Below are 19,275 nucleotides of genomic sequence, written 5' to 3'. Positions count from 1 at the left end.
CTGTGCCCTCTGGTGCTGGCTGCCCGCCCCACTGCCTCGGCCCTAGAAGCATGCCTCTGTTTGGCTGCCTTCTCACCACCCACAGGCAGCTGGCTCAGGGACCTTGGGGTGCCCCGAGGCAGGGGCACTGAGCTAAGGCCTGCTGACTAGTTCAGTGGGAGTGCTTGCCCCTGTATGGAATAGCCAGGCTTTTGGTGGGTTATTCTGGGCAAGTCACTTAGCCTCTCTGGGCCTCAGGGCCCTCGACTGCAAAAGGAGGGCATCAGACTGGTCCCATGTAGCTCTGACATTCTGAGAATCTTCTTGACTCTTATGGACCAGCCTCTGCCCCTAAACTGAGTCCTTTGACTGCTCCCTGCTGCTTTTTAATACAACCCTTAACACAAATTACCTGTGGAATAGGTGCCCAACGAATACATGTTTACAGCTTGATTCTGGGGCAGAGCCTAGAATATCCCTCTCACTTATTTTTATTGTAAAAATAACAATGCTCAAGGGGAGGAAAACAAACAAAAAACGACTTCATCACCCTCCACCCCAACACAGCACTAATACTTTTTGTGCATTTCCTTTTAGCCTTTGCTCAAGTTATGCTATTGTCATCACCTGAGATACAATTTAAATTCTGTTTTTAATTAACACTAGTTCACACTTTACACAATTCTATAGTTTTCTTATTTATCATCTTAATTGCTACAGGCTAGTCTGAGGATGAATCACAATTTATTTGGACACTCTACTGTTACATATTTAGATTGTTTGAAATTTTTAGTCGCAGAAATTCTTAGACATATGGCCTTTTCCCTTCTGTTAAAAAATTCCTTTCATATAGAGGAGTCATTATGCTAGTCTATATGTTTGAAAAATTCTTATGATAAAGATTTTGAGAAGAATTATTTTAGGATTAATTCCATGGACTAGAATGACCATATCAAAAGTTACAAACATTTATGGCTCTAGGTACCCACTGCAGTACCCTTTCTGAAAGGGTTGCATTAGCATCAAAATGTATCAATGTGCCGCTCAAAGTGCAACCTCGCCAACATAGCATATTGTTAATTTAGTATACTTTGCTAATTGAATAAGCATAAAATGGCACTTCCCTATTGCTTTTATTTCCTTTCCTTATTGGTTCCAAGGTTGAAATGTTTTTCATTTCATAGACATACATTTCAAATTGTGAAAACTCTGTTCACGTCCTTTGATATCTTTACTATTTAAGTTGTTTGCCACATACATCTAAACATATTCTTTATGTGTTTATTATAGGCCAGGCCATTCTACCAGGCAGCCTCCATTGTAAATCTGCCACTGTCACAATGTATATGAACTACTGTATTCATGAGGTATCTGGACCATAGTGGAAGAAAGCGCATTATGGACATGGAAATTGAGAGAGGAATTACTTGTCCAAGGCTTCACAACAGGTAAGTTAGGGCCCCCAAATTCCAATCCAGAGCAGCCTGACTCCTGTGCCACCCAACAAACCAGCCCAGACCATGATGGAGCTCAGCCTAGAGGCCTATGCTCAGGTCAGCACCTTCAGCTCAGGAGGGTGCTTCTTCCCATAGTAAGTCCCACCCCTAGCCTCCTCTCCTTGGATTCCTTACCCAAGTGGGATAAGATCCTGGGACCTTCTCCCTCCACCATCCCTATGCCAGTTCTGTTGGCCCTGGGTATCCAGGCCATGAGCAAATTACCTCTTATCCTTTCCTGGCAGAAGCCAAACCAGGAGAGATGTCAGAGCTGGGCACCCCAGGCCTCCCCTGGTGCCCTCCAGCCCTCCCCCAATCCTTGGCCTGGCACTTCAATGGTGCTCTTCCTTCCAGGGCCACCAGCAGCAAATCCTTATCCTGATAGGCTCCAGCCGTGCCTCACCCTGATTCCTGAGTTTGGGGGCTGGTGTGGGAGAGAGGTCCTATTAGCCACCCCCAGAATCTCTGGGAGCTGTAATGAGCCAGAATTAGAAGCCCAAACCTCAGGCACCTGCTCCTCATTCCCGGGAGAAGGTGAGCACAACCAACTGTAGCAGCAAACACAATCATTTCAACAGCTCCCAAGGGTGTGCCCGAGAGAGGTGGGCCAGCTGGCAGGTCAGTGGGGGTCTCCTCCTAGTGCCTGGCTCAGCTTAGGGCCAGCACCACAAAGCACCCTAGAGAAGTGAAGGGAGTAGCTCATGTTCTGCCCAGACCACCTAGCACTCTTTTGAACTTGATCCTGACCAAAAGCTGTCCAATCTGATCAAGATGGAAACTCAAAGCATTCTTTCTTGGTGGTTTGTTGTCATTATTATTGTTGCTGTCACTTGTTTCTCTAATTGGAACTCAATGTTAATGACCCCATGATTCCTGAGTTCAAATCCCTTAGTTGCAGAGAAGAAAACAAAATAAAACCATGCATTCCCTAATGGTAGACAGGACCTGGCTGTACAGAGAAGAGAGGACAGGTTTTAGGCCAAGCAGATGCCAGTTCTGCCTCTTACTAGCAGAATGGTCTTGGATAAGCCTCTTAGCTCCTCTGAGCCTCACATTCCTCATCTGTAAACAGGAATAATGACGTCCACCTCATTGGGCTATTGTGAAGAATAAGAGAAACAGTGAGACCATGTGATTATTTTGCAAATATAAGTAAATGGTCACAAGTTGAAAAATATGTCAGAATTTTAAAATCACATAACAAAGGAAAAGAAAGTGCTAGATATATTCAGACCAGATACCTCTCCTCAAGCCACTAAAAATTCTTCATCTAAGGAGAATGAAAGACTCCCCCCAAAACCTTGTTCTACTGTGATTTCATCAAAGGATAATGGTTCTCCAACTTGATGGTACAAGAATAGAACTTGCTATCTCTCTGGGATTCTTCCAGGGAAGTCTTGGCAAAGCTGCCATGATGGACCAGAACAGCTGTCTCTAAATTTCAGGATCTTATGGATCAGTATAATTTTGAACAAATTTAGGAGAACATAAAGTTGCCAACTTTTTATTTAGGTGACACATTAAAACACAAACACAAATAACTATCAATTATTGCCACCATAATTTCATGAAAGAAAATACATCTCAATGCCAAAAAGAAACATCTGAATAGGCTTAGCTTTATGGAAATATCACCACATTGATTTTATTTTCTTCATGGATCAGTGAAAACTCCATGACAGGCCAACACCAAGCCAAGGGAGAGCCACCAGGACACATGATCCACCTTTCTCTGCTCTAGCCTGAGGACTCTCAGACTTTTTCAACCAATTTGGGAAGGAAAACTTCCCACCCCAGCTGGCTGGGATCCTCAGCCCCAGGTGCAAACTGCCTGGACAATGCATACCCACAGTGATGCCTCTCAGTCAAATGTGGGGAGGGAGGGAAATAACAGCCATTCAGTGCCTCCCAGGTAGCAGGCATCATAGTACATATTTTACATGATAGTATATAATTTGTCCAAACAACCCTATGATCAAAATCCTCTACTTGGCCAAAACCAGCTGAAATAAGGTAAAAAGACAAATGACCAAATGGAGAAAATATGTGCAACTCCTGTCATGGCAAAGACCAATCTCCATAATATATAAAGAGCTCCTAGAAATAGAAAAGACAGACTGTAGGGAAAGTTGAAGTTCCTATGGCCAGGATCCTCACCTGACCCTAATCTGCTTGATAATATAATCACCCTCTGTGTACGCTGATGCTTACACACCCATTGGCAATAAGCCAGTATTGCCTGTTGCTTTATAAAGAGCTCTGCCCAGTACTTGGGGCAGAGCAGAGGCTGGAGATGGAGGCAAAGCCTGGAGTGGAGGCAGAGACACAGACAGGTTGCTAACTTGCCAGAGGTAGACATGATTCCAGCACTTGCTTGCTACTGTGAGACTAAAGCTTGGTATTGGTAGAAACCCTTTTACCCCTAACATTCCATTGTTGTTATTTGGTCTCATCGAATCCAGAGTGAACTTTCCTGGGGGCAATTCCCCTCAGACAAGACACAGACCAATAGCCCTAAAAGAAAAATCATCAAAGGAATACAAACAGTTCACAGAAAATAACAAATGTTTCTTAAACACATGAAAATATGTTCAACCTTTCTAATTCTAAGACATGAGAAAATGAAAACTACTCTGACATAGCATTTTAAAAATCATATTAGCAAAAATTCAAAAGTTTAAAATAAACTAACATCTTGCCAATGGGTTTCTGCCCTGAACAAGTTCACTACGGATTCAATGAGACCAAAAAAAAATAACAATGGAACATTCCAGGGGGTAAAAGAGTTTATACCCAACTTCATTTCCACAGTGGCAGGTCAATCACTAGAATCCTATCTACTCAGAGTCTACATGCAGCAAGCCAGTCTCTACCTCTGGGCCTCTCTGCCTCCCCACTTGCAGCCGTCTCAGTCTCTGTCTTGGGCGCTGCCACCACTCCAGTTCTCTGCTTGCCCTGCAGCCGTTCAACACCCCAGAGGAGTGGGGAGAGCTGTTTATATAGCATCAATAACAATATATTGTTCATACATGTGTAGTGAGCAAGCCAGTCAGGGCCAGGTGAAAATCGTGGCCATAAGAACCTTCATTTATTCCACAAAGAATATGGCAAGATTGTTATGAAATGGCATTCTAGATGTTGTGTGTAGGAATGTAAATTGATACAGGCCTTATGGAGAGCAATTTGGCAATTGCCTATCCACACCACATCTATGCATCTACGCTTTGCACCTGCAGTTCCACCTCTGAGATTATGCTGCAGATAAACTTGCTGTGGTACATGCATTGCTACCCTGCCCAAGTCCCCTTTGCAGCTGGTGCACTCGGGACTGACTTCTGAGTCCTGCTCTTGGCTGATGGTAACCACCTGACTAGCTCCTCCCACCACCATGACTAAGAAGCCAATGATTGTGTGAACCACAAGCTCAAAAGCCCTACCCCCTAGCCTCAAGGTGGGATAACTCTGCAAGCTCCACCTCCAGTGGGGCCTTGGCTTGATTTCCCTGGACCAGTCCTTGCTGGACTCTTTCCACCTTCCCATTCTGCTTCCCTCCCTCTCCTTGCACTCCCTCAATAAATCACACCCCCAATCCATGTCCTAGCTCCAGTCTCTAGGGGAATCTGACCTAAGAAACTTATAAATACCCAAAATGATGGATGAACAAGATTATTCATAGCAATACCATTTTGTAATAGAAAAATATTTTGTAAACAGGAACAACTTAAGTGCCCTGCAGTAAGGGATTGGTTAAACAAACTAGGATACATCCACATGATGGCGTCATATGCCCTCAAAACAGAAAGGAGCAGCTCCTTAATATCCATAGGGAAGACTTTCCACGGTATACTGAGAAGTGAAAAAACAGCCCAGCTCTGGCCCACTGACTATTTTTGTATGGACTGTAATCTAACAATGGTTTTTTATATTTTCTAAGGGTTGAAAAAAAAAAGAAGAATATTTCATGACATGAGAAAGTGATATGAAATTCAAATTTAAGTTTCCATAATGAAGGTTTAATTGGCGCCCAGCCACATTCACTGTCTGTGACTGCTTTTGCTCTATAATGGCAGAGCTGAGTAGCTGCAGAAACCATATGTCATACAAAGCCTAAAATATTTACTATCTGGGTTTTTGTGGAAAAAGTGTGTGGGCTCCTGATGTGGGACATGTAAACTATTGTCTAAAAATAGAGAAAATCAGGATCCATGGTGCATTTACTTGCATATTCATAAAGCAACCTTGGAAGGAAACCCTGGAAATTAATAATAGTGGTCACCTATGCATATGTGGGGGGAGGGAATAGGAGGTAGGTGGATGGGGGATTAACGAGGCTACAATTTAACGAATGCTCTGCATCAGGCTCTGTACCAATCACGCATGTCACATACATTATCTCCTGTGGGCCTCTCCATAACCCTAAGGGTTACTCATTATCCCCATTTTCTAGTCAAGAAAGCAGAGAGTAGCGGGGGTCTATGCCTTGTTGAAGGTTGCAGAACTCCTAAGTGCAGAAGCCAGGTTACCAAATCAGGTAAAATTTCCTCCAGAAAACCACCCCATCATTTGTTATTTCTTTATCTCCATTTTACAGATGAGGGCACTGAGGCTTTGAGGAATTAAAGAAGAATAGGTTTGGGTCCATGTGGTGGAAAGCCTGAAATACTGGGGAAGTGTCTGGACTCTATGTACTAAATGGGTAAGGGACAGTACCTGGAGATTTTGGAGCAGCCCACCCTCTTTCATTCATTCAGGAAGCACTTCCTAGGTGCCTGCCACATGCCAGGCACTGCAGTCCAAAAATGATGAAGAGCCTCTTACCCTCTGTGAGCCAGTGGAGGCACCCCAGCAAAGGTGTGGGGCACAGAGAGAGCCACATACTGATTTTGAAATGCTCTTGATTCTTTGAGCAGGTCTAGGACATGACAGGAGGGGCTTTTTGAAATGATTATTACTCTGGTGGTGGATGGACCAGACTGGGGAGGGCTGGAGGCCAGCTGGAAGGCTTTGGCTGTGGTCCAGGTGAGCAGGGCCCAAGGATGGGGCCAAGAAGAAGGCACAGATTCAAGGAATATTAAAGACAGAGAATTCCCAGCTGTGGCTCAGAAAAATGGGTGCAGGGAGGTCAAGGAGCCAAGATCTCAACTGAGAGATCCGAGAAGTGGTTCTGTCTTGGACATGGTGAGTGCTGGGTGCCTCCAGATGGAAACACCCAGGAGGCAGCACAGAGGGGAGACACAGGGGCTGCAGGAATGGTCCGGGGAGGCGTATGTGTAGAGGTGATGGCTACAGAGTTAAGAGGGAGGGATGATATCGCTCAGGGAGAGTATGCAGAACAAACCATGCTTTAGAGTTCTACTGCTGGACTGAGGTGTTAACTCTGCTAACACTTCTCAGTTTCAAGGGGGAAAATGTGGTAATGAACAGACTAGTCTCAGTTTGAAGTTTTATTCCCATAAACTCGTCTCCAACCTTTGGCACCTGCTATCACTGTCTGCTAGCACACGATGATAAAACAAATGAACAAGCAGTAAGTGAATATTAATGGAAAAACGTGGCAACAGCCCATCACACTTCTCTTGACAGCTTGTTCTTTTCACGTGTGTGCGCCTAAAGCTGGGCTTTTATTTTGCACACACAGACGATCGTCATAGTTTCTGCTAATAAAACTGCTCCCAGCTCCAATCATAGAATTAATTACACTGATGGTTCATGGTATTCCTTATGATTTCCAGGTACTCTGACACCTAAACACTTTATAAATAAAGGAGTAAGGAGAAGATAAATAAGGGCAGAGGAGGGAATCTGGGGAACAGCAATGCTTGAGGGGCAGACAGAGAAAGAGGCTATGAGGGTGTCAGAGAAGGAGTAGCCAGACAACGGGAGGGGACCAGGGACAGAGCACCCAGCCAGGATGCCATTCCCAGAACATCTCTGCTTCTGCTTCAGACTATGACTGCAGGCCTTGCGAATTGCAGTCAAGCATGGTCGGGCACCTCCCAGGCCCCTCAGTCTCAGTCCCCTGAAGATCTGCACACTGGGGTGGGACGAGCCCTCGCAGATCTCTGTTCCTTCTTTCCTTGGCCCAGGCAGGCCTCACACCCAGGCCAGAGTCAGATGGCTCTGGTGTGTCAAACCCCCATGGACCTAAGATAGTATTGCCAGACATCCTTGTTCAGCCCCTGCACAAACCTGCCTTGCTTCAGCAGGGGACAAGGGGGCACCCAGCCCAGGTGGGTACAGAGGAGGGGACACTCTGGCCTTGGCACAGGAACCAGGAACCTGCTGGTTCTGGGTGGTGCCCAGCTTAGTGGCTGAGTGGGTGAGGCCCAGGCTGGACTAAGACTTAGCAGCCGTACTCTCTAGCTTTGGGGTGTGCGAGGTGCCTGGTCGTTGCGTTCCCTGGTAACACTGTGAGGAGGGGAGCGCTTGAACCCAGCCCCACCAGTCCTAGACAATAACAATGAACATTTATTGAGCACTAGTTCTGTGCTGTGGGTTGTTTTATTTACACTATGTTATCTATCTTCACGACCATGTTAGGGGGCTAAGTACTGTGTTTAACCCCATCTTTTCAGAAAAGGAAACTGAGTCACAGAGAGGTTAAGGAGCTTGTCCAAGGTCATTCATCTAGACCTGCACAGTCCAATAGAACTTTCAGTGACGATGGAAATGCTCTCTAGTCTGTGCTGTCTAGTACACAGACTATTAGCATTTGGAAATGGGTCTGGTGTGACTGAGCACCGGAGTTTTATATTAAATTAAATTTAAATAGCTCCATGTGACTGGATAGCGCAGTATAGAAAATGGAGGAGTAGGATTTGAACCTTGAAAGTCTATCCTGGCCTGGAACTCTGTGGCTGGAAGTTTCCCCTGGCTACACTCACTGAGTTCTTTGTCCTCTGAAGGCTTCGCTCATACTCCAGACACTTAGGTTCCTTCACTGTCCTCACCTGGGGAATCAGCCCCTCCTAAGCTTTGCTTCCTGTCCCCAAACTGCATTATCTGTCATCAGAGGTAAGGAGGGTCAGTGGCAGCAAAGAGACTGGATTTCCAGAGGCAGACTTGGGACCATATCCCCGGGGGGCAGTTTCTGCACAATGTGAGGAAGGACTTCTAAAGAGCCAGAGTTGACCAGTGACATGTTGGCCCCTGGAGGGGCAGGACCTCCCTGCCCCTGAAATCGTGGAGCCAGCAAGGAAGCCACAGGCATTCCTGCTCAGAGTGGGGCTCCAGGCCCGTGGCTTCCAAGAGACATGTGGGGTGGCATGCCCAGTGGGGACACAGCCCTGCCTGCTGCCTGGCACAGTGATGGGCATCCTCAACACTGGCACCTCACTCCCTGGTGCTCTCCTGAAAGGGCCAAGGGCTGACTTCCCCCTCTGTGACTCAGTTTTCTTTTCTGAAAAGACAGGGTTAAACATAGTACCTAGCCCCTAAGGTGGTCATGAAGGTTAGATAACATAATGGAAATAAAACAAGGCCTCTCCTGCTGCTGATCCTGCTGCGCCCACTGGCCCAGCCTCTTCCGCCTTACTGGTCAGCCCAAAGCCCCCACCCAGCCCCACCGGGCACCTGTGAGTCATATCCCCCTGCTCTGAGGTCTGAGCCTCTAGCTCTTTCTGTGGCCACATCCAGGGCTGAGAGGTCTGGAGCTCTGACACAGAGACTCCAGGGGACGTCCCCATCGGGCTGCGGTAGGGAAGGGGCAGGACCCTGGAGAGTTTCTCCTGCCCAAAACCGCACCCTGCTCTGCCCTCCAGGCCAGCTTGGAGGAAACAGGAACAACACGCCCTCTTTCTTGGCAAGTAAATAAGAGGCAGATGCTGGCATGAGCTGTGCATGTTGGGAGAATGTGTGTGGGGCACTGATCCCGCCTCGAGAGCAGCCTCAGGTAGGTGTTACCTTAGTCTCTCGATGGTCCAGAGACCCTCTGAGCCTCCTCACTCTCCCCCATGCTCCAGACCCTTCAGGCCTCGGTCAACTAAGAACACTTGTAGGTTGCCAGGCTGCCAAGCCCGCACGAGGTTCTGCATCGCTGTTTCTTGGCCGGGCAAGGGGGCAAAGGAAGCAGGGCAGGAGAGCCAGAGCAGGCTGCCCAGGCCCTAGGAGCAAGCCCAGGGCACCACAGAGGGCAGAGCTGGGGGGACAAGAGACCCTAAGGGGCTGCTCAGGACCTCAGGAAATGCCTCTCATTTTCTACCTAGTTTGCCCAAGCATCGCATTGCCGGGGCAACGGCCCTCTCCCTCCCACCAGGAGACAGTGATCCTCCAAAAGCTCCTTTGCCTCTCTGGGCCCAGAAGACCCTCCAGAGGGCTGCAGGAACAGGCCACCCCCCAGCCAGGAAGAGAAAGAATTAGGTCTTACCTTCTTTATATCCTCCATAGAGTCATCACACAGCAGCTGCCCCCCCAAATATTTATTCAGCGAACTCTGAACTTCTCCATGGCCTCGCCCAGCTCCTTCCCCTCACTGGAGCCATCTCCCCAGTCCTGGCCCACTGGGGCCGGAGAGCAGTCTAAAGCCTTTGGCTCCAAGTTCCCCCAGCATGACTTATCAGCTCGTGGGGAACACGGATGTCATGAATTCATTATTCAAACACTTCCAAGGTGCGCGGTCCCATGTGGGCACTGTGGGAAAGGCATCTTGCCCCTGAAAGCTTAAAATCCAGGCAGGGAAGCAGGGAGCAGAGGAGGGTTAGCATACCAGGTGCCTTCACATAAATTAGAAAAGGGGCCCCCTCTGGGAAGCTACTCTATAGAAGCTGCCCTATGTCCTTCAGGCTGGCGTAATGTAGCAGTGCCAGGGCTGGGTGAGCCAGGCTAGATTTTAGCCCCCTTCATCCCCCAAACGGCAGCTTTGTGCAGAGTGAAACACACACACCCATATCAGCAGCCTGGGGACAAGACCCTGCACGTGTGTGTTTCATAATAATCCAAGAGCAAAAAGCAGCAGGCTCCAGAAGTCTCACCGCTGGATGCATGGGGGAAGGCTTTCTAGACTTTGTGTGATGTGAGCTCCAGTAAGCAGTGGGGAGGGCAGAGTCCACCCAAGGCAGAGAGAACTGAGTGCAAAGGGACAAATTCAGGAATGTCCTGTTGGTGGTGCTCAAGGAGTAAGGATGTCTGTTTGGTTAAAGAGAAAATGGGAAGGGCCAAGGATAACAATAAATAATAGCAAATAGCTACATGGTAGTTATTTAGTGCCAGGTGCTATTCTACTAATCATCATTAAAATTAAGAAACAGGTATATTATTATCCCCATTTTACTGGTGAGGCACAGATAAGCTAGGTAACTTGCCTAAGGTCACACAGAGTTGGAAATGAAACACAGAGAGCTGGCATTTAACTCTGGTTCTGGAGCCTACACTCTAAACCTCTACACTATTTGGTGGTTTGCAAACCATACTTTAGGACTGAGCTGTAGAACCAAGAGTGTGGGCCTTAACCCAGGGCCCTTGTGCATAGAGCTCCTTATGCTCCTCCCAGCACTGTGTCCTAACTCTCCCCCTGTAAGTGGCTACAGTGGTGCTATATGAGTTACAAAGAGGCACACGAAGAAAGGAAGTGGTTGGAGAGGGGAAGCCACTGAAAGGGAAGAGAAAGACAAGTCAGGGACTATGGATCCCTGGCAAGTGCTCCAGGAGATTGGTGGGGGGGGTGGTGTTGCTGGGGGAAGTGGAGGCAGAGTGGACAGACCTTAAGCTGAGGGGATTGAGTGAGGACCATTTCCCAAAGCCATGGAAAACTTGGCATATGAGCATCTTACTACCACCAAATTAGTATGAGCTCACCTCCTGCACTGCTGAGTCCGCAGCTCACGGCCTCTGGGACCCCTCTCCCCTCCCATAGCATACCCGTACACATGGAGCTCAGCAAGCCCCCTTACTGGACAGCAAACACAGGCCTGTGCCTTCAGATGTGTTCATCCCACTTCTGCACATACCCAGACAGGCCTACTGCATACAGAGGCAGCTGGAGTCCTGGGTCCATGGCTCCGCAGAGGCTGGCCGGACTCCTGGCAGCCTGCAGCCAGCCTGCTCTTTCAGAGGCTGAAACTGTACTCTGGGACCATAAACAAAAGGAGATCTCTAGAACTGGAACCCCACCCTGAGAAGTCTTTATTTAGCCTCGTAGCAGCCCCAAACCACCAACTGATTATGTGTCAGATTTGCTACAGGCATTTCAATTTTTAATTTTTGCTAGGTTCTTTACATCTGCTACCTCACATGATTAGCTTGGCAACACTACGATATAGAACTATTGCCCCTCATTTTACAGAAAACTGTGAAGCAAGAGCCGGGCTTGCTGCATGCAGACTGCCCCAGAGGCAGACGTGATTCCTGCACTGGACCTGCCACTGTGAGAATAAAGCTTGGCATAAGCTCTTTCACCATTAACGTCGTTGTTACTGGGTCTCACTGAATCCAGAGTAAACTTGCTGTGGGGCAATGCCCCTCAGGCGAGACAATTGAGAAGCACAGGGGGGCTCCTACCTGCCTGGGTTCACCACCAGCAGCGAAGAGCTGGGATGGGGTCTCAAGATCTGCTCTGTCAGTCTTTGGTGAATGACATTCCCCACTCTGCTGCTGCCCCTTGGCCATAACAGGAAACCTCACTAAGGCCAGAAATGCCTTAAAGTAGTCTGGACAAGTTCTCAGAATTTCTAGTTACCACTGCTGCTTTTCTGATATAAACCAAACGCTCAGGTAACCCCAGAGTCCCAGACAAATAACAGTAGGTGCCATCATAGAATACCTCAAAGGTGCCAGATGCATTTACATACATTAGTAAATCCGCCTGATAATTCTGTAAGGTACTGATGGGTATCCTCATTTTACAGGTGAGAAAACTGAGGCTTGTGAGGTTAAATCACTGGCTTATGGCCACATAACCATTAAGTGGTAGAGCTGAGACTCAAACCCAGACTTACCTAAGACACAAATGATTTCACAATTCCTACCTCACACTCTACTGCTTGCTGTAGGGGCTTGACATTGACCCAAGAACTTCAAAGAGAGAAAGAAATGTGGAGTCAATTTGTTCCCCAAGGGTGTGGTCTGTCTGGGATCTGAAGAGGATACTCTGGTCCCCTTGCAGTACTAGATTCCCCCGAGAGGCCTCTGACACAAGCCCCAATCTTCCACTGTGTATACACGTAGGTAGACATGTTAGGTAGTGGTCAGGGGCTGGGGCTCCCAGAGGAAAATGTAGTGTAGGCAAATGGCTGGAAGCAGAAATGTGGTAGCTCCAGAGGTTTTGATCTACAATCTTCATTTCGCAAGGAGTGGAGATTTTTCTTTTCAAAAAGCACTGAACTTCCTTGAATTTTAGACCTTTCACAAATATTTTTTTAGGAGGAAAAAGAAGAAAAAGCCCCCACAAAATGCCTGTCATAGCTACTCACTTCCACAATGAATCATGGACACAAAACCACAGCTATGTGCCTAACAAAGGAACTATGCGTTTTCACATTTTGTTGTTGGAAATCGTTTAGCAATCTTTACTATGTCATTTGCAGACTGACAGACAGACATGCATGCACAGCCCTCTGGGTCCTAAGTAGCCAGTGGTACAACCATCGTCATCAGATGACTTTGCATTTTCCCTTTGGAATCCTTCTCTGGGACCTTATCCTGCAAGGCTTAAATTTTCCTCCTTAGCCCCTCTCCGGAGTGGGGTGTGTGTGTGTGTGTGTGGCGGGGGTGGGTGCTGTGTGGGTGTGTGCCAGTGATTGAGGGAGGAATGCTGAGACATTGATTCAGTTAGTTCCACAAGTGGAAACGAGTATACATTTCAGGGTCCCTTTTTTATTTGTTATCATAATACAGCCTTACTTACATAAAGTGTTTTTTTTACCTGGGAGCCTTACAGTGCCTTTTCTGACAATGGCAAATTAATTACCTGATGGCAGATTTAAAGATTGCATAACTGGAAAAGCTACTGGACCCATAAATCAGAAACTTCCTCTATGTCCCAGACAAGGGGTGAAACCCGATATACATATATTTGAAAACCTTGAGCTTGAAAGGACAAATCACAAGGCCTGAAAAATCTCCATTATGATTTTGTAGGTATGTTCTTTCAGCAAAACTTTCCACCCTCACCCCCATTCACACACACACACACACTCGCCAGAGGCTGACATTCATGAGTGGCCACAGTTCTGGCCAAAGCAACCAGATGGGACAGGACTTCCCCCAGGGCATATGAACAAGAGCATTGAGTGTCTTTCCATTCCTTTCTTGCTTCATCTCTCCCAGACATTTTCCTCTCAAAGAAAAATCCTAGAGGACTTAGGTCAGTTAAATGCTGTGAGCACAGCCATAAGCTTGAAGTGTCTGTTGTTACGATTTATTTTAAGTTGGATGCTGGGAACTGCAATCATTAGCATTTTAATGACCCCAGCAAGCCACCTTCGCTCCCCACATATGGCCATAGGGGGTGCAGCTCTCACCAGGTCCTGTAGCTTTCTGGAGACCCTGGATGCCTTGCCTGACCCAGTTCTCGCAGCTCCCACACCACACTACCTGTTGAGCACTTGCCTGAACTCACCTGCTCTAGAGGCTGTTCAGCAAAGTGGCTGCAAGCAAGGGTTCTGGAGTCTTGAACCGAGCTGGGCTGGGGTGGCCCTTCCCCTCAGTTTCCTCATTGTGGGGTGGGGAGCAGCAGGAATATCCTTCTTTAGGGTCATTGTGCACACTGTTCATGGGTTGGAGATCTTTCAGTTGCCCCTGTGGACGCCTCTCAGCCCCACTCTGGGCCCTGGGAGACTCCTCTGCCCTGTGCCTTCCAGTCCTGCTCAGCAATGTGGGTGCCCAGCAAGAAGTCAGGAGAAGGAGTTGAGGTATTGATCCTCCTAGCTCCCTTCTGACAGGTCACTGTGGGTAGGCAGTGGCTGTGTTCATCCACCAGAGGCCATGGCCCCATGGTGGCCCTCTCCTATGGCTGTGGCTTCTCTGGGTTCCAGTATCTACTGGCCCCTCACCACCTTTAGACCTGGAGGGTTAAGGGCTTTTCTACACAGCTACCTTGGGATACTCCACCATCCTTCATTGTGTCCTCTAACCCTGAACATGCCCTTTGCAAACATACTGTTTATCAAACTGCTCCCATTGAGTGGGCCATGTGTTTCCTGCTGGGACTCTGATGCAGATGAGACAGAGTATCATCTATAGAGTACTGAGCACGACTCAGCACTTCACCTGCTTCCTTTTATTTTATTCTGACCATGGCCCTGTGCATGCAGTATTAGCAGCATCCTTTTACACTGAGATTCAGGGAGGTGAAAAAACTCACTAAGTATCAAAAGGCTGTAAAAACAGAACAGATGAAACAGGTCTGACTCATGACCCATGCTCTTGACCACATGCTGTATTGTCCCTGTATTAAATTAGGCTGTGCCTGTAAAGAGCTTCATACAGTAGGGCTGGCTGATTCAATAAGGCTCTACAAATGGTAGGTTAAAATGACAACCAACACCACACGCAAACCCACAGTCCAGAATTCTACTCTAGCATAAGCCTAACTCAACCCCAGCCACAACTACAAGGTTAAAACCCCACTCTATACCACACTGAAGTCACGCTCTGACCATCATCCTCCTGAAAAATAGAATGTCACCCTAATCACCTTAGACCCACCCAATCCCAACCCATACACTCACCACTGTATGCACAATTCTAGACACCCCACTGGGTCAGGCTGGGGTCAGGGCAGTGATAAGCAGTGGGGGACCCTCTGCCCCTCTGCTGTGGGCACTTGCCCCCATCCCAGTGGCAATGCAATCCTGCCACCTGCCTTCATTTATATTCTACCAGCTGGACTCAACGTGATTGCCCAGAAGACATTTGTGTGGCATCCACTTCTGGCATGTCACTGAGCTGGTGACTGGGAAGGACAAGGGAAGGTGTGGGAAAGACAAGGAGGGGAAAGAAGAGGGTAGAGCACCTAGCAGAGAGCCTGAACATAGCAGCATGCAGTAAATTTTGTGGATGGTGGTGATGAAGAAGAGGATTAGAAGGGGAAGAAGCTTCCAAGCTTTCTCCAACACTTTGCTGGGCAGATAGGAGGTGAATGGCTCATCTCTCAGATTTGTAGAGGGCTGGGGCCAGGGCTGGGCTGGGAGGTTGTCCCTCTCTGGAACCAGACCTAGGGAGGTTCTGATAATCCTCAGCTCGGGGAAAAGCCTCGAAAAGGGAGTCATGCATCCTTCATCAGAGATTTTGGGGACCACCTTGGGCCACCTTAGGTCAGACATTCACCTTCAAGCTTAAATAGGAGAAGGAGGAAGGTAGGAGGAAGTATGCAGGAAGCTGACACCATTTCCCTAGAATCTTCCTGCCTGTCCTGTGTGGGAAGCAGGAGGTGTTAAGAAGGCCGTGGGCCCCCTTTTCCCCTGAGCACTGGCATCACCAACCCAGAGGTGTCTGCACTGGGCCAAGCATAGCAGAAGGAGGAGGCTTGCAGGTTCTGCTGTGTGGGAAGAAGGCACAGTAGCACCCACCTTTTTCACAACCTTTGCTGGAACACCTAGGCCCGGAGTCATAGCATAGACAGAATGCATGCCCCAGAGCCTGTGCCTTTTGTTATTCACACATAGTACCCTAAGACCAATGAGAGCCCTGCCCAGGCTCTGAGCTCTGTAGGACTCAGGTATTTGTGTGAGTTGAGGAGGTATAAATTAGTCTCCACAAAGCCCCAGAGGCCCACCCCATCGCCCCCACCTTCAGAGAACCCTAGAAGGGGTCTCAGCAGCCATAGCCAGCTGGAGAGAACTGCCCTGAAGCAAAATGCTTTGTAGGGGAAATGAGAGAATTCTCCCTCCTGGGAAGAAACTAGATCCAGGGTTACTACATACAGCTGCACAGGCTGTGCACTGCACAATTCTTGGAGTACCTCTCACAGAGACTATGATGTGACAGGCATCTCCTGGTGTTGTGTCCAGTAACTGAAAAGTCCAGCACAGAATAACTTGCTTCCTTCCTTTCAGTGATAGGAATGGAGTGCTTCAGACCCACCCACCCACCCAGGCGGTCTCTGCTGGGCAGGGAGGGGCTGGGGCTGGCAGGGGTTAAGTGCTGAGGAACCGGGCACAAACCTTTGTGTGGCCCATCTATACTTCCAGAATTCCCCAAAAGCAGCAGGGAGGGGGCTTGGACAGTGGAGGAAGTGCTCAGCTGAGACCCAGGTCTCTTCCACTCTCCTTAAAAGCAGCAGCAGGGATTCTGTGACTTCAGACTTGGGAAAATAGAAAGAACCCTGTCCATTTGTTCTGGCTGGAGGCTCACAAGTGAGCATCTCCCTCTGACCACTCCTCTCTGAGCCCTCCCTCTTCCAAACCTACAACCCCAAGGAATGGGGTTTATGGGGCTCTTCTAAGGCCCAGTAAATGGAAGAAACTGGGAGGAAACCCTTTTATAGGTGCTGCAACCCCATACTAAACTCGTGGCAGCCCCAAGGGTCTGCTAAGCCCTGATCTGGCTATGCTCATGTCACCTCAGAAGAGAAACTTTGCCCTTGGCCTGCCCTGGCTCCAGACTCCCAAGACCACCTGTTGGTCCCTCACCTGGGAGAGCCCCTTCCTGCCCAGTGGCATGCTAGGGCATGGGCTCAGTGTTAGCTCAGAAGGGAATGGACCTGAGGCCATCTTTCTTTGCTCTAGACAGCAACAGGGGACACGCTGAGACAGGAATTTTCATTCAGAGATATTTATCGATTGAGTGCTTACTATATACCAGACATTATTCTAGGTGCTTGAAATATGTCAGTGAACCAAGATCTTGCCCTTGGAATGTCCACATTGTAGTTGGGAAAAAAAACAGATGATAAATATTAAATATAAAAAATAAGTAAATTATGTTAGAAAGTAAAAAATAAAAGTACTGTGAAAGTAAAACCCAGATGAGGGCACTCTCAAGCTGGTTTACAATATTTATAGGGAAATGGGAGACATCACCCTTGTGAAGGAGCTAGGCCCAGGGTCAGAACATACAGATGCCTGGCTGGACACTGAACAAGTGGTTGGGGTACCTGTCCCAGACACAATACCATGAAGTACATCCCCTGGTTTGTGTCCAGTGGCTAAGGTTAACCCTAAGACTAAAACCTTTCAGAAGTAGCCAGGGAGGGCCTCAATGAAGATCTTCTCCGGAAAGTAAGCTGTGCACAAATAGGAGGCATATGCAAAAGCCCCATCTACTTTCAGGAGTGCTAATTAACAACAACAACCAGCATTTGCAAGGCATATTACAGTTCACAAAACAATCTTTCACCCACATTGTTCTGGTTAATCCTCACAGCATACCAGTGAGGAAAGAATTATCCTTTCTATTTGATAGATAGAGATACCGAATCTCAGGGGTTAAGTGGCTAACCCATGGTCACAAGCCTAGCTAGTGACTCAACATGGAAGCAAAATTTGGTCTCCTGTTTCTAAGTCTTTTCCAAATAGTGTATTCAAGGTCCTAAGGTTTGGGGAATTCCACAAAAACCCCAGGGGGCAAGCTCAGGGCTCAGGGTTACAAAAACAAATCAGAAGAAAATAAGGCTAAAAATAGAAATAAGAAAAGGAAGGAAGGCACTCAAACCCTGGAGGTCCCAAAAGCTTGAGTCTGCCAGGATTGTAGGGTTGGGTCAACGCAATGGAGAGGTACCAGTCCATGGCCATGCAGAAGGGGTGGTACAGCATAAAAGATGAGGTTGCCTAATCCTACTGTGTCCTGGCCAAAGAGAACTTGAGGCCAGACTGTCAGGGCTGGCTAAAGTCTGCCCCGTGAAAGGCAGCACGTGTCCTTGTCATGACCTTGGAAATGAGCAAAGGTGGAGTAAACACATTTCATCATCTGGGACAGAAAATGGCCAAGCTGGAGGCCAGAATCTGAGACTATTAGCTCGACCACAGAGGAGACTCACTCTATGCCTCTGATTTACAAATGTGGAAACTAAGGCCCTGGGAGGGCAAAGGACTTTCCAAGGTATCTGAGCATGAGTTGGCCTCTCATCATGTCCCAGGTGAATCAAGAATGGTCTTGGGTCTGGTGGACTTGAATGAGGAAGAGGGAAGACAAATAAGGGGTTGTGTTGTCTACAGGTACAGGCATGTTGAAGCCCAGAGCAGAGGAAGGGAGTGGGTGGGAGGCAGCTGGAGCAGGAGCCAGGCTCAGAGGATGCTGGCAAGCCTTCAGACTTGTCCAGTCAGGGTCCTCTGGTTTCCCAGGATAGGCCCACAACCCGCCTGCCAACTTTGACCTCCCTCTTTCCCCATCTATAAGACCAGAAAGTGTGGTGAAGAACCCCCACCCCCATTGTGGGGTATCTCACACTGATTTGTCATAACCACTGGGGAATAGGCAGGCAGGCTAAGAGATTTTGCATTTATTGGACCTACTGTGTGCTGGACACTCCACCATTCACTCTACATGAAGCAGTTCAATGAATTCTCTCAACTACTCTATGAGATTGGCATTAGTTTTCCCATTTAAGAGCCAAAGGAACAGTTTCTGTGGGGTGAAATGGCTTGCATGACTAGTCTGTGAGGGCACCAGGGCTTAAATTCTGCCTGGCTTCAAAACCCAATGCTCTGGCAGCACACATATTGGGGCTGCTTCCTTGCATCTTTTCCCTGTCCCTTCTGTTCCCAGCTGACCCCTTCCAGGTACTAGCTTCTGATTCTAGGTCATTAGCCTACCAGGAAAATCTTGCCGTTCTGTCAGATAGTGAGTGCCTCCTCCCCTGTACCCTTTGCCACCGGAAGGGAGCCTGTGTCTCCTGGTGCAGTGACCTACTGAGAGGCTACTCTAC

General features: G+C 48.1%; 1 protein-coding gene across 3 annotated transcripts in view; it reads right to left on the bottom strand.

Annotated features, from left to right (window-relative positions):
* LTBP2 (latent transforming growth factor beta binding protein 2) overlaps positions 1 to 19,275 on the bottom strand; it is a 93,018-nt gene that overhangs the window by 47,755 nt on the left and 25,988 nt on the right. The window lies entirely within an intron of this gene.

Source organism: Manis javanica, chromosome 8, assembly GCF_040802235.1.
Source record: "Manis javanica isolate MJ-LG chromosome 8, MJ_LKY, whole genome shotgun sequence".
Lineage (NCBI taxonomy): Eukaryota > Metazoa > Chordata > Mammalia > Pholidota > Manidae > Manis > Manis javanica.
The sequence above is the reverse complement of the archived record's forward strand: the minus strand, read 5'-3'. Positions and strand labels throughout refer to the sequence as shown.